This window comes from Diabrotica virgifera, chromosome 8 (genome assembly GCF_917563875.1).
Source record: "Diabrotica virgifera virgifera chromosome 8, PGI_DIABVI_V3a".
Lineage (NCBI taxonomy): Eukaryota > Metazoa > Arthropoda > Insecta > Coleoptera > Chrysomelidae > Diabrotica > Diabrotica virgifera.
Window position 1 is genome coordinate 120,176,366 of NC_065450.1, and position 9,829 is coordinate 120,186,194.

At 31.9% G+C, this 9,829-nt stretch overlaps 1 long non-coding RNA gene across 1 annotated transcript; it reads right to left on the reverse strand.

Moving 5' to 3' along the window:
* Positions 1-1,394: 1,394 nt before the first annotated feature.
* On the reverse strand, positions 1,395-6,300 carry LOC126889435 (uncharacterized). Its single transcript, XR_007700028.1, has 2 exons — positions 5,872-6,300; positions 1,395-5,398 (listed from the first exon to the last, which is right to left on the reverse strand). It is a non-coding gene; the product is annotated as an uncharacterized LOC126889435 (long non-coding RNA).
* Between the last annotated feature and the right edge of the window lie 3,529 nt (positions 6,301-9,829).

Here is a 9,829-nt window from a genome sequence, read left to right on the forward strand (position 1 = left end):
ATTTAAATATTTTAATTGTTATGCAAATAGAAAAAACAGTTTTTTTTTAAGTAGTTCAAGTACTAGTTGGGACATGTTACGAACCATTTAATTTAAAACCAAATATTATCGTAAATTTAAAAAATGCTCAAATTTAATCAGTTGATGTAGGAAGTTTTTCCATTTACAATAATAATATGCACTCAGAAGCCATAAATTTTTTAAAAAAATTTTAAACAGCATGTTAACTTTTTGAACAGCATTTAATAAATATTTCATTACCTAAACATAGTTTGTAAAATAAATAAATGTTAATTACTATAAAATATGAAGATACATTGTCAATATTTTTGTAAATAAAACAGATACTACTTTCTGAGTTGTAAATATATATTTTTGAAGTTATACTACTTTAGGCGCGATTGAAAGTGAATTTTTATTATTCTGCGCGCATGCGCACACAGACAGTATGGCGTTAGTTGTTAAATGTTTCAAATTATGTATCTATATATCAGTGCAAAAAAGGTGTGAAAAGGATATATTAGAGTTTTTAGTAAATATATTTATTATAATTTTTGTTTCTTTAGATTTGCCTTCCTCGGAATTAAGATAGGTATTATTAAATCGTTTTTATATTCTATATTTCACTTCGTCATTACTACTACTTCGTCACTACTACTGTTTGTTACTACCATGAATTGTCATTACGTCCGAGAAAATGTATGTACAAAGACCCCGTGGGCTATTGGTAGAGCATTCGCCTAGAGATCGAGAGGTCTCTGGTTCAAATCCGGACGGTTCATATTCTTTCCCTTTCCCATTTATTTTCGGAAAGTGGTAAGCATTAAAATTAGTTTATTATTTAAATAAAATAAAAATAAACTGTTTAAAGTATATTTATTTCGTTGAAATCATATAATAGAAGTATAACTTCTTACGTACGTACAAAGTACACACATTTTCTTTTTTATTATTATATGCATATTTTTTAGATAAACATGCATATTTTTGTGTAAAATACTGCATATTTATGCGCATATGTCATACGTTTTTATTTCCATATTTGACAAAGTCTAGATGTATTTTGTCTTTCCAAAATTTATGTTCAAACTAACTTTATTACAGGGGCCATTTAACTCAGAAAGTATAGTTCTAATTTATTTTAAGTTGCCTGTTATAAAAACTATGTCATCCGCGAATCGTATGTGAGAGAGCCTCTGGCCCCATATATTCGTTTGCCGTTCCACTCTAATTGTTTGAAAACATGTTCCAGTACGACCGTAAATAGTTTGGGAGATAACGTGTCTCCCTGTCTAATTCCTCCTTTGATTTTTATAGATTTGGCAGTTTTGTCGCGTTGTACGGTAATGGTTACATTATTGTATATATCATACAGAACAAATAAAAACTTCGTGTAATGGTATAAAAAGTTTATTGAAAACTATCAAAAAGTCATCCAAAAGGATTCGCAAAACGTTTTCGATCTAGATCAGATCATCTGCAGTGCCTAGAACGAAGTACTTCCACATTAGAATGAATGCAAAAGGTTAAAATTATGACTAGTTAAAGAACAAATGTGGATATTACTTATGTTCTGCTTAATAGATGAAACTAGCAACTTTGTAAAATAGGTGACATCGAGAAATATGATTTACATTTCGAAAAACTGGTGTTAGTAGCGACTCTAAGTCGATGTTATAAGATGATTTTAAAAGTGCTCAAAGGAAAACATGATTCAATGCTCGATGATAACGTGTGGTTCTTGCCAGTTCAATGGACACAGACTGGACACAGACCAACAAGAGTATAGAAAAATTAAAAAAAAATTAAAAATAGTCAAGCAACCACCTTTGGACCACTTGGATTTAATTGACCCAATATCGAAATAATACACTGGACCGTTTTTAACTATAACTATAACTTTAACGTGATGCCACAAGTAGATTTGCACAAGTTTGACTTGAATGTTTGAACTTGACTTGAGTTTGACTTATATCAAGTCAAACTCTAGTCAATCCTTCTGACAAATATTTCAAGTCAAGTCACACTGGTCAATCGTACAGGTTTGAAAATTCAAACTGTTTGTCACACTAGTTTGAAAGAGTTTAAAAAATAGTTTATTTAGTACATATACTTTTTTGTCGAGATAGACATGTTAGTTGCCAATTAAGATAAGAAAATTAATAATACAATGAGTGCCACATAAAAGTCAAAATTTTCAATGTGTTTTAATTTAAAACTTTTAAATGTAGATATTTATTTTTTTCGAATCCTGAGAAAACTAATAAATATTTTTGAAAAATTTAAACGCAGAATGAAAGATTGCGTTATTACCGAGGGCCGAAAGTATCTTAGAATAAACAAAAAGTTTCTTTTGAATGAAATATTTGCAATTAATAATAACACTAAATTATCCTTTTTATGTTCACTCCCGTAACTTATTAAAATAAACATTATAGAAGTTTTCAGGGATGTTCGTCCCTCAGAAATAATGTAATCTTTCATGCTGCTGCGTTTAAATTTTTTTTTAAATTTTTATTAGTTTTCTCAGGATTTGAAAAAAATTAATATATTTAAAACACATTGAACATTTTGATAAGCGACATGTTACGCCTATGTCCTTAAGGGTTACAATAAAATAAGACCATTTGGCTTTTCAATGGACAGCTCAAAATAAAATGATTTGGAATTTTTATGACTTTCTTTTATTAAAAAAGGCATTTATTTATCTTAGGGCCAGTTCGAAAAAACATGTGGTACCAAGCTGCTAGTTCACTCGAAAATATGTACCACAATACAAAAGTTAGTATTGCTGTACATATATTCGTTGGTATTTCTTTAAAATTTAAAACTAACCATAGGGTTATTAGACCTGGATCCCGCGTACTAAAAAAAATTGATTAATAGCAAGCTGAAAATTTGTTAATAGCTTAACGGTGTCTAGTCGGACAAACTTTGATGTACGGGAACACTGGAACAGGGGAAGTTTTAATTGTGGAACAGTTTACAAATTTTGAACGTCAGATTACGAAAACGTCCCATGTATTTTGTCGGTCAGAACATCAAATTGATTTGTTACCCTTTCATTAAACTCTCATGCAAAAATCAGACTGCTATTACTAACCAACATGATTCCTGTCATTTGACATGTTCTTCGTGTTCCACTCATTAAAATGCCCAGTTAGTGATAAACACCAGTCTGATTTTTGCATGAGAGTTTAATGAAATGGTAACAAATTAATTGGAAGGTCTGTCCGACAAAATACATGGAACGTTTACGTAGTCTGTCGTTCCAAATTTTTAACCTTTTACACAATTAAAACTTCTTTTGTTCCAGTGTTCCCATACATCAAAATTTGTCTGACTAGACACCGTTAAGCTATTAACACATTTTCAGCTTGCTATTAATCAATTTTTTTTTGGTACGCGGGATCCAGGTATATATGGTTTTATATCAACAATTTAAATTTTTTTCGGATACAAGCTACAAATGTTGGGTTTAAATTTTAAAAATAGGGAACTTGCATAAATTTTTAAATATTAAAATAATATTAAAAACATAAGGTAACATGATCTTAAAAAGCTTGCATGCGAAAAAAACATATATTTTTAACCCGTACGCTAATTACGGCGCTTTGAAAATGCTATAAAATTCAAATATCTTAGGAGGCTCTTGAACGTCCTTCTATTGGTCTGACGTCAGAGGCCAAAGTCATCTACGTCTACGATTAGGTATTCGGGTGTATTATATTTTAATCGTATTTAAATGAATATTACCAGCTATTATTTGTATTCTTGCATAGTTCTACAATCAGTTGATTTACTTTAAAGTCAAATTTATAAATCTTTAGAAATTACTAATGTGTTTATAACGTATAAGTATTATTACTCACGAGCACGAGGGGTTTTCAAAAGAAAGCGATTAAGTACAACAGTTCATTTTAATCGTCTTTAATTGAAAATTCCTACTTATTATTTATGTTCATCTTATATATTGTAAGTAGTTCCCCAATGAGCTTAGTTTCAAACTGAAATTGGTACCATTATATTATGTATTATAGTGAACCCTCTATACTCTGGGTATAGAGATTTTTGAAGAGAAGAACTGAATAAAGATGGGTAAAATAAATGATAAGAGATTTAAGACAAAAGAAGAGGGGCTTAGCTCAGAAGGAAAAAAAATCAAAAGGGCAGAGAGACACTAAATCTCAAGTATGAGTATTCGGGCTAGCTTCCATACACCGAATATTGGCTTTAGAGATATAAGAAGAAAATTTGGTAATGAAATGATAGTAACTAGGAAGAAAATGAGACTATTAATACAAAAATGGAAGGAAAATAGATAAGAATGCTAGAGATAAAATAATATCGAGTTACAACAAAGAAGGAAGAAGAAAAAAGGGCGCCAACTCGAACGAACAACTCGGCTCTCAGAACCAAGAAGTTGGACAGGTTCGAGATTTTGAAGTAACGAACAACATGAACTCTATGACACTGGTTACAACTACCTGAAATACAAAATACTAAATACTGAGCTTGTCTTGCTATGTTATATACTGGTAATACAGACTGAAATAAAACACCAACCTTAATACATACAAATATATTAATAATAAATATTAAATGTTAACACTTTACATATAACGCAACGTAATAACAGTGATAGTGGATGGGGAAAAGATAAAATAGGACTGCAAAGGCCACTCAACAAGCAATTATCCACTATCACTGGCCAAGCAAAAGTATTAAAGTCAAAATCCAAATCAAAAGTCCGTTGGAATAGCAAAAAGGTCTATATAAATGAGTTGGTCAGTGACTCTTTATATATTTTACAAAAAAAAACCTACTAGACGTATTCCCTATTTTAAACTCCACGACAAAATTTTACAACCCGATTCCCTATCTAATTTTAAGATACAATTATTTATGATTATTAAACAAGACCTGATTTTATTTATTTTAATTAACTCCTACTTATACTGAATCAAAAAGAAAAAAAAAACAACAACCTAAAACCCTATCTATCACGAAAATATATGTACTCTTCCTAATCGTATGCATACGAAAAGTTTACAATGTAGCAAATATATCTTACCCAAAAGTAAATACAGAAAAAATAAATAAACTTAGCTTTTACACAACAGCCGGTTAAAAGTAGGGTTGCAAGTCCATAGAGATGAATTCCGTAGGAAATTCCCTTTTGGCACGATAAAACGGTTGGCTGCTGTGGTGAGTAAGTCCTACTGCAAGGTCCTGGGTGAAGATGCTGGTTGTAATAAAATCCGGTATGGTGTATTATCCAACAAAAACAGCCCACTCTAGGGATAAACCATCACAGAGTGGCTAGCAATCTAACTAGGTAGTACATAATCAACGTGATAGAGTCACGTTGTGTGACTAAATAACTAAGTTACGGGATCTAAAATAAAGTTTATTTAATTAGTTATGATGTATTTCAAGAACAGTAGCAGTACATATTGAACAGGCCCAAACAAAAACATCAAATATTAGGTAGGTTAGGTATTCATATGTCATGTCAAAATTTCTGAAGTTTACTTCAATTCAGACATGACAGTATGACAGGGACGTGCGCATTAGATGGGCGTGACAGAAGGCTGTATAGATACTCGTTAAAACTTTTTATAAATCACAGATAAAAAACCTTAAGTAAAAAGCCTAACGATCAGGTATAAAAGATATTAAAATTTAGGTTTGGACTAAAAAAAACTATGGCCTTGATTGAATGTTCCTTTGCAAATGAGAATGAATATCATTATTATACTATGAATTATATATACTTATGTGGTAAATTAATCTACCGAAAGATCTAACTACAATGATGCATTGGATTTCACAAGGAAGGAATGAGAGATAAATGTATTATGTACTTACTGAAACAAGGCAGGCACGCCGGAATATCCACTTCTGTTATGTGAAGAAGTCCAAAGAGATGTTTAACTTTGGTTATCTAGTTTTGTAGATGGGATTAGCTAACGCTTGATTTCCTTCTAATTATTTGATTTCCATCGAAAATTTGTTTCAATCCCGTCACTTAAAAGGGGGAATAACCTTACTAGCGGCGCGCCATCCGCCCTTCGAGCCGTTTCCTGACCAACTGCTGTTCAATGTTATCGGAAATCGATTCGTATCGATCCGATAGAAACATGCGCGGTGCTTTCCTCTTGCTTCGCTGCGAAAATAGGCACCTAGGCGATTAAATAGGCGTCTCCAAAGAATTTTCTAGAGGGGTATTTTTAATGAAATATAATTGAATGAATCGAAAATCGTAATTAATTTTAAATGGTCCGTAGCATAACTGCTACAATAGTAAACGATTTTCCCCGTGGGTTTCATCTACCTAACTCTAATCGAAGGATTTCGTATATCCTGGAAAAGATTACGGTGTAATTTGCATAATAATAAAGAAACTAAATTTTTATGAAGTTTATTATATTTGATTGTAATGTTTATTAGTACCTACTGGAGCCTTTCATTATTGTGTTCAAAGCCTTCTGAGAAAAGATTATGGTGATTAGCAGACGTACCTATAGCCAACAAAACCCTTCTTTACAAAGTTAATAATACGCATAAATAAGAAGAATCATTATTGTAATTTTACAAGTTAATATCTTTATCATCTCAGCTTATATGGACCATTCCACGAACATACGCCTGTTTTGGATTACTTCGACAACGAATATTTTACTGTAAAACATAAGAAGTACGAAAGTAAATGGCGCTAATAATTATTCCAATAAACAACAATGTAATTTGCATTTTATTTTCGTTCTTCTTATTTTGCACAGTAAAATATTCGTTGTCGAAGTAATCCAAAACAGGCGTATGTTCGTGGAATAGGGTATACTCACACAGCATCCCTCGGTAGACCGCAATCTATAGTAGAAACATGACTGTAGACCGCATACTATAGTAGCACCAATACTTTTTAGTTACTCTTACTTTTATTACTAAGTTTTGTTTATTTTTAAGTTACTTGTTTCTTTTTTCAACACAAGAAACGACAAAAGTAATTTCATAATAAAGAACTTTTTGATGCATCCAGGCACTATGCAGTACTTATATTGCGCATATTTGTTTTCCATTTTGATAAAGTATATTACACACTAAATACACTAAACTACACTAAATACAATAACATAAATACCGAGCAAACGTCACAGTTATTCGACACGCACAACTGGCAATGGCAAACTGCATTCAAAGCAAACGCGCGAAAACGATAAATGTGGCCTGTGACGTCAGACCCAAGCTCGCGCTTTTGAAGTTGTTTGAAACGGAAATTTTAGGCGCGGAACTTTGATCAGATGTTGTACGTACACTATTCATTGTTAAGACGTAATATTTTGAATATAACATTTTTAAACATAAATTAACAATTTTATGCAAAAAAATTTTTTAGTGCAAGTTCCCTATTAAGCTTGCTTAATAATTATCCTAACTGGCGCGTTTATTGGGTTTTATTTGTCTGTCTGCGGTTTAAATATCGTATCAGCCAATACATTTCTATGTTTATTGAAATTTGTCAAAAAAATTTTTTTTTTGACCTTGTTGGGAGAGGGGGAATTTCCCCTACCCCTCCCCGCCCCCGTTGATCCGCCATGAACCAATAAAGGCGTAGGCGGTCTCCGGTCTAATTTAAAATTGAAGATAAACATGTTGCGTAATATTCAAACTTTTCAAACTGTTTGAAGATGTTTGAATTCAAGTCAAACCTAAAGATATCGAAATCAAGTCAAGTCAAACTTTTTTATACAAAAAGTTTGATTTTCAAATCAAGTCAAGTTTGTTGAGTAAAATCAAACTAGTTTGACTTGATGCAACCCTAGCCAAAAGAAAATTTTACATCAACGTAGCTCAAAGATTAAACCATACTAAAACTGCGGCAGTTGGGAACAGGTACAATTTACAACAATTGAACATACACAGATGGTTTTCTAGAACTCTTTTATAAAACACGTTTTAGAAAACATTATTTTTGGCAAGGTATGACATACCGGCATACCGCATTTCTATGGTTAAAGTAAGCCGCACATTGGGAAGCAGGTGACACAGACAACGCAATGCAGAGCAGGTCAGAAAATATAGGTGTCACGCAGAGTGAGCGCATATTTGAAAGAAGTCCTCAGGAAAGTTTTGACGTGCGAATAGCAAATATATTATTTGAACATAAAAATATACTTTTTTATTTTAATTATGGCGTTGTTTCTGGACGGTTCCGAGTCGGAGTCGGACGCATAATTAGAAGAAACCGTTTTATCATACAACATTATTTATCAAAGAGCCTGGTTTTTTATTTATTTTCGGTTAAGCAGAAAACAATTTCATGAAGTACACAATATAATAGCATCGTAAAGAATTGTATGGCTTTTCACCAATTCAATTAATTGTTCATACATTTCAAATATAACCACACAAAATTTTATTAGAAACAAACCACTGCTCTGCACGTGGCTCAGGAAACTGTGTCTGGAAGACTGCGCTAGCAGGTTTATGAACACAGATCTGTCTTACCCTACTCTGCGTTCCAGTTCGCGCGGGATAATTCACTTGTACGGACAACAGAAACCTGTGCTGCCCTACTCTGTGTCACCTGCTTCACCTGCGTCTCAATGCGCGGCCGGCCTAAGGGTTTTAAAATAAAATAATACAATATTTGTTTGAAAACTATTTTCGGGTCGAAATCGTAACTTCAAATATTAGTTAAAAATGTAATTATCATTACAATCAGTTGTATCTTAATGCGATGTAAATGTAGCATTTAAATTAGCCATATCACAAGACAATTTTTTAAAACTGTATGGAGTATCCCATATTATATCTGTAGTATAATTTTAAAATATAAAGCCTTACTCTGTCCCTACAATTCTTAAAAAATTCTCTTCCGCATCTCTCCTAACAAAAATATCCCTGATCCTGATCACCCTGTATAATAAAACAATGTTCTGATTATTTTGCCGACCAGTGGTTGGAAAACGACACCTTTCTTTGAAGAAAATTGGATTTGTTTTAGAGAAAAACATCGAACAATCAATAGACTGCACAGTTGGGATAGAGAATTGAATTGAACAATGGGTAGACACAGATCCAATTTACTGCAATTTGTCAGATGTTTAAAACAAGGCTATGCATTCAGAGTTGCTAAAAATTTGCGGAGTTTTGCTACAATGTAAGATAAAAATCATTGCATGAAATAAATTTAGACACAACGTATGTTTGGAAATTTGTTGAAATTTTAACACGAAATTTAGTTATAGAATATGTACAGGGTATTTGGATAGCTATAGAAATGAAAAATAATTGGGGTTTTCTTAGTAAAGAATTTTTTAACTCCATCCGATTTCAAGATAAAGGACGTTAAAAAAATAATTCTATACATTTTTACGATTTTATCAAAACTACTGGCAACATTATAATGAAATTTTATACGAATATATTTTGGAAGCTGATACATCAAATGAATTTGTTAATTTGCTTTTGTATCTGACTCTCATAAAGGGCGCTAGTTAGAAGGTTCAGACCAAATATTATTTAACATACCTTTTTTAAGGGTAAAATTATTAATCAAAACTCCAAGTAAACTTAAACTTGTACTCACTGGTAAAACTCGATATTGCGTACCGTTTTCGGATTATTTTGATTTGATAATTATGAAGTAATCGCCGATTCTGGTATAAAGTAAAAATAAAGCTATTAATTAAAAAAATCACAATAATAAAATTAAAACAGAGACTAAGGATATAAAATAAAATTCAATTAGACCAGAAGTCCTCCGTTTTCACGAATACACAAGTGTATCCTTTCCTGTAAAGAATCCATTAGTCTTCTAAAT